Here is a 6,033-nt window from a genome sequence, read left to right on the forward strand (position 1 = left end):
AATCCTCACCTGTAAAATGGGAATGTTAAATATTGGCCTGCATAGGTGTTTAATAAAGTATCTGACTTATAACCAACGATGCAGCTCTCAATTGCTTAGTCAATATGGAATCAGTATAACACGGCATCTAATAGGAGAGGCTTTGGACAGACAAGATGGCTCAGGGAATAAAGGCACTTGCTGCCAAGTCTGATTCAGAATTCCATTCCCCAGAATCACATGGGCAAAAGAAAGAACAGACACGTTGTCCTTAGACCTGCACACCTGTGTTTCCCCCAGAAATACATAAAATCTTGAAATGTTTTAAACAGAGGCTTTGGGATGATGTAGGTCTGTCTCCAGAACCAACTGTCATCATTTCTAAGCTGGGTGACCTTGGGGAAGTGGCCCTGCCTTCCTCATCTTCCTCATCAGTGACCTCATCTATATTTTAGTATCTGCCTGATAAGACTGTTGTGAGGTCAAATGAGACTAAGGAAATGACTGATAAATGGTGACTGTCCTTTTTACTTCCCTGTCCCTTCCAAATCTACCGAGGGCTAAGCAGAGTTCAAAGGTCCTGGATTTTAAACCTACCACTGCAGATGATCTCATTCTCAGAGCATGAGTAGAAACTGTTGTAGGGGTTAGCTATGAGAGCTTTCAGTCCCATTACTTGGGAGGACGAAGCTGATAGATCAGTTCAAAATCATCCAGGGACACATACTGAGTCTCTATCTTGAAAACAGTGATTTTTTTTAACAAAGCTGCAGGAATATAGTAAAATTATATATTCCAATTTGTGATGTCTTTTTAAAGACAATGCTGACATTTTGATGGGAGCTCTGATGGATGGCTGTGCCCTACTCTGGTACCTGAGGCCAGCACTTCCCAGTATTTACATCTCACACATTCTGCTCTCAGGGACCACTAGATACAGGGTCCTCTTGGACTGATTCCTTTACATGACAAGGGAGGGTAATTCATGCTGAGGGTGGTGATTCAAGCCTTTAATCTGAGCACTCAGGAGACAGAAGCTTGTGTGCAACACAGAAGTAGAATATGTGCATCCTCACAGACAGTCCCGACCTGCACAGCTACTGTAGATGGAGACAGAGCCTGAATCAGTGCTGTCACAGAGTCAGAGAAAGGTCTAGTTCATCACCCCAACCAGTTCAAGTCAGTGACTGGCAAAGGGCCAAGTCCCTCCCCCATGGATGCTCTGAGGTCAGATGTCCCAATGCTCTCAAGTCTCTGGTTTTGTCCATCTCTCACATACCACCTAACTTAGCACCCCAGCACCTCCTTTTCCCCACTTCTCACATCTTCCCTGGGTAAAAACCATATAGGGGGTGAGTTGAGTTGGTTGTCTCCACACTCAAGCTCCCCCTACCCTTCCAGCAGGACTCTGGACAAACACTGCCAGCTACTACCAGTCACTGTGCCTGTGCATGGGGCTCTAGGTGCACCAGTTGCTCACCAGGCCTGACCTTGGGAGGGGTGAGACCTGACCTTTGGGACTGGAGTGTGGATGGGGATAGAAAGGCAAAGGACTGGGCAGCTGTTCACTAAAGGAAAAGAGAGATCTTGAATCATGTAGCCTTAAATCAGCCAATGAGACATTTTATTCCTAGACCCAGTTGACCAGGGAACCAAAGATTAACCTGGGATTACATACAGGGTCCTGTGATATTGAAAGGTAGAGAAGAAGATGTGTTCTCTTGTGTTTGTTCAAAAAGTTAGGCTGCTGTGTTCTGTACTGGGACAATATTCTTCTGGTGTGCATTTCAGCACAGTGACGATTCATAGGACACCAGGATGAAATCCTGTCTTCAGCTCATTTACTGTCTGTCTAGTCTGGATTCCTATATCCCCATTCCTAGAATGAGTACACAGCAGAAGCACTTGAGTCTAATATTTTCAGGGCCAAGATGTTCCTTTAGTGCCCCCATGACACTGCTTCTTTCTCTCTTCTCTCCCCCCTACCTCTCTGTCTTCTTTTTGCTTCCATCGCCACCCCTACCGTTCCTCTTTTCCTGTCACAATTCCTACCTCGTCTCTCTCAACTTTCCCCCTTCTGTTTGTCCCTTCCCCGATATGTATCTTAGGCTGAGTTCTACTTTTGTTATTGTGGTTAGAGAAGGGGTTTATTTGTGTAATACTCCTAGCTGTATGGAACTCAATTTTAAGACCAGGTTGTCCTTTAACTCAAGAGATCTGCCTTCCTCTGCCTCCGCATCCAACTGTCCTGGGATGGAAGGCATGCCGTGACTCATCACCCCACTCTTCAAGGCGCTCCTCTAATAGCATTGTCTTTCCCAATAACCTTCAGTTTCCAGGGCTAGATGGAATGATGTTCTCTGAGGATCTAGTTACAGGTAGCAGACAGAGAATACAATCACCAAATCCAAGTTCTTTCAATTGGTTCTTTATTAGAGGGCACAGTGTGTAGTGAACACAATCAGACAGGCAGGGATGGTGTACCTGTAACTGAGGTGACAAGTCTAACACTGAATGCCTTAGTTCTCCTTGGAGAAGCAGATGGTAGCCTGGTGGTCACAGTTGCAGATCAAGTCCTCACAGGTGTTGTTTTCCTCTGGGGAGAAATAAGAAAGGAGTGGAGATCAAGATGCTGCTTTGTACAATATATAACCAAAAGAAACCAGTGACCCTCCCATTGGTGCAGACTCAGGCTTGAGAGACAGAGCACACAAAAGGACATTGGGTTGTCCTAATTGCTGTTTAGGCTGTTGGGGCATCTGTAACTCTGTTGGGAAGTGAGGAGCATGTATGCCCAAAACATGTTTGTCAGTCAGGGTGTCTAAAGATGAGTGTCATGTTTAGTGAGCATAGAGATGCAGGCTCTAAAGATATGGTAGAGAATGACTGGAGAAGACATGGGATGCCAACTCATTGCTCTACATAAAAACCAAAAAACATGGATCTTAATCTCCTCATGCCTTACATGCCTTCCTCTGCCCATTCATTTAACTTCCTTCCTAGTTCTGAGATTAATGGTGTGAGTGCTTCCCAAATACTGGTAGCAAAGGCATGAGATCTCAAGTGCTAGGATTAAAGGTGTGTGGCTCCCAAGTACAGGAATTAAAGGTTTTTGCCAACACTGTCTGGCTCTGTTTCTCTCCTTGACTGAATCAATCTCATGTAGTCCATGGTGGCTTTGAACTCACAGAGATACTCTACCTCTACAGTGTTAGCATTAAAGGTATGTACCACCGCTGCCTGTATGTTTAATCTATTGGCTGGCTCTGCCCTCTGATCCTCAGACAAGCCTTATTTGGTACACAATATATCCACACCAGACTGCGGGGGCTGTGGGAATGTACAGCAGTGAAAACTACTATTTAACAGACTGACCCACCAGACCCACCTGATGGGGAGCCCCACCTGGGAGGCCATGGGGGTCACTGGTTGTGGAAACCAGTTGTTTTCTGTCAGTAATTTCTCTCATGTGCCACTACACTTCTTCCTTAAGAACTGCTATGGGTGTTTTCCCACTACTTGTGTGTTTATTCCATCTTTGGGCACACTTATATGTATGGATGTTATGGAAGATGATACCTGTTTAGGCTGTATAGTTTTTATTTATAGAAACAATGCTAGAATATTTTTACATTACTCAGACTGACATAGAATTCTCAGTCACAAACACAGCCTTTTACACAGACAGCGAATTTTGAACTTCAGAACAAATTCAAAGCAGATTAAACTGCTCCTGCAAAAAATACACAAAGACTAATTTCCAGGTGTTGTCATTGCTAAATCACGGCCGAGCTCTTTACATTGAGACTTAGCTCCTTGCAGTAGTTCTTTTTCTACACAGACCCTGACAGCTCAAGGTTCAGCCATTGTTTCCTGTCTGGATCCCTCACTAACTTAGAGCTATGTGCGTGGGTCAGTGTGACATCACTAGCCTAAGAGAAACCATGTGACTTATCTTGTGTTGTGAGAATAGGTAGGACCCTGAAAATGTAACTTATAATTGTGCAGAGCTTGGCTGTGAGTCAGAAGCAGTGGTGTGGAGAGAGACGGCTGTGGAGAGCTGGGGGAAGGAGCTGTTGCCATGGAGGAAGAGCTGTGTGAAGGAACTGTGGGAAGACCAGGCCGTGAGTGAGGGGGGGGGGGGTGTTAGTGTGTCAGTGTGTGTGTGTGTGTGTGTGTGTAGAAGGAGCTGAGGAGAGAACATAAATAGCTAGGCAGGAGAGAGAGTAAGAGATATTATCAGATATAAAAGGGGGTTGTGTAAGTGTGTGTGGAAAATGTAGCTCTATATAAAGCGATGTAACTGTGTGGAAACAGATTTTTCAAGAGAGATTTTAAGAGAGAGAATTTAATTTCTTTTTTAAAAAAATACTTATTTATTTTATGTATATTAATGATCTGTCTTCATGCACACCAGAAGAGGGAATTGGATTTCATTACAGATAATTGTGAACCACCATATGGTTGCTGGGAATTGAACTCAGGACCTCTGGAAGAGCAGCCAGTGCTCTTAACCTCTGAGCCATCTCTCCAGCCCGAGAGAGGGTTTCTTAAGTTGAAGTACAAAGAAAGTTATCATCAGAAATCATGTGTGTTTTCTTATTATTTACCCCTCAGACAGAAAAAGTCTAGCCCTCAGATATAAAAGAATTTTCCCTAACCCCTTGGCTCATTCATGGATTTTCTTGCAATTCCCTGGAGGTGGCCTTGGAGCAGGCTCTCAAAAGGCTACCATCACAGGGCCAAGCAGGGTCCAGAGGTCCTGGAGGGTAAACCTACCACTGCAGGTGACCTTATTCCCAGAGCACAAGTATGTGTAGAAGCTTCTGTAGGGGTCGTCTATGAGGGATTTGCAACTTTCCAGCTTCTTGACCTGATCACGGCAGTTGTCACGAATCTGGCAGCACCTGGAGAGAGGAAGGAACAGCTGAGGGAGGACTGTGGCCCTACAGGAGGTCAGTTCTCACCTGCAGCCTTTCTCAAACATGTCAGGATGACTTAAACACAATGTTCCAGAAGTGGTCTTCCTCAGGCCCAAAAACCTGTGGTTTCTATTAAGCACATATTTATTGAAAGCCATTTCTGTGGAGTGTGGTCAGTACCACCCTTTATTCTCAGTACTTGGGGGGCAGAGGCAGATGGATCTCTGAGTTTGAGATCAACCAGGGATATATAAGTGAGATCCTGTATCCAAAATGTGATTTTTTTAAACAAAGCTGCAGGAAGAAAGTGAAATAATATATTCCAAAGTTTCAATGACATTTTAAAGTCAAAACTAATGTTTTGATGGTGGCTGTGATGGTTGGCCATGACCTAGTCTGGTGCCTGAGCCCAGCATTGTCCACTATTTACATTACACACATTCTATTTCAGGGACCACTATATACAGGTTCCCCTTGGACTGATTTCTTTACGTGACAAGAGGTGAAAATATATGCTGGATGTGGTGATACACACCTTAAATCTCAGTACTCAGGAGGCCGAGGCTGGAAGATCTCTGGTTCAAGGCCAGCATGGTCTCCACAGAAAGTTCTAAGACAACTAGGGCTACACAGAGAACCATTGTCTAGAAACAAAACAAACAAATAATAAATAAACAAAACAAAATACATGATTATGGTGAATGTGCATGTTTTCTATTCTTGCCTTATGAGATGTTCTGCTTGTACCTTGTCCCCAACAGCCCAGACACACCAGGCTCCCCCAGATGGATCACTCACCTGTCTTCCACCCAGCTGTTCCTGATGAAAACGCCACAGCGGCAGCCATAGTAATTGTACTCTGGGAAAAATAAGATCCCAGGAAGGGTGCACTGGAATAGATTGTCAAACTTCCACTCAGCCCGAGTGCTGATTCGGGATGTGGTAGCACCTGCTGGAAAAAGGCACAGCGCACTCCATCAATCCCTCTTGCCATTACCAAGGGTTTGATGCCTGCCTGCTAGCTTCCTTTTTGAGAACCTTTGACCCCAAACCCACAGGCTATTAGACCCCAACGGTGACAGGGACAATTGTAAGAGCCATGCCATATTGCCTGCCTGAGTTGTTTCTGTAT

At 44.7% G+C, this 6,033-nt stretch overlaps 1 long non-coding RNA gene across 1 annotated transcript; it reads right to left on the minus strand.

The window, feature by feature from the left end:
- Nucleotides 1–2,391: 2,391 nt before the first annotated feature.
- On the minus strand, nt 2,392–5,831 carry LOC143270341 (uncharacterized). Its single transcript, XR_013047481.1, has 3 exons — nt 5,700–5,831; nt 4,759–4,886; nt 2,392–2,575 (listed from the first exon to the last, which is right to left on the minus strand). It is a non-coding gene; the product is annotated as an uncharacterized LOC143270341 (long non-coding RNA).
- Nucleotides 5,832–6,033: the final 202 nt, after the last annotated feature.

Source organism: Peromyscus maniculatus, chromosome 23 (genome assembly GCF_049852395.1).
Source record: "Peromyscus maniculatus bairdii isolate BWxNUB_F1_BW_parent chromosome 23, HU_Pman_BW_mat_3.1, whole genome shotgun sequence".
NCBI classification, from domain to species: Eukaryota; Metazoa; Chordata; class Mammalia; order Rodentia; family Cricetidae; genus Peromyscus; species Peromyscus maniculatus.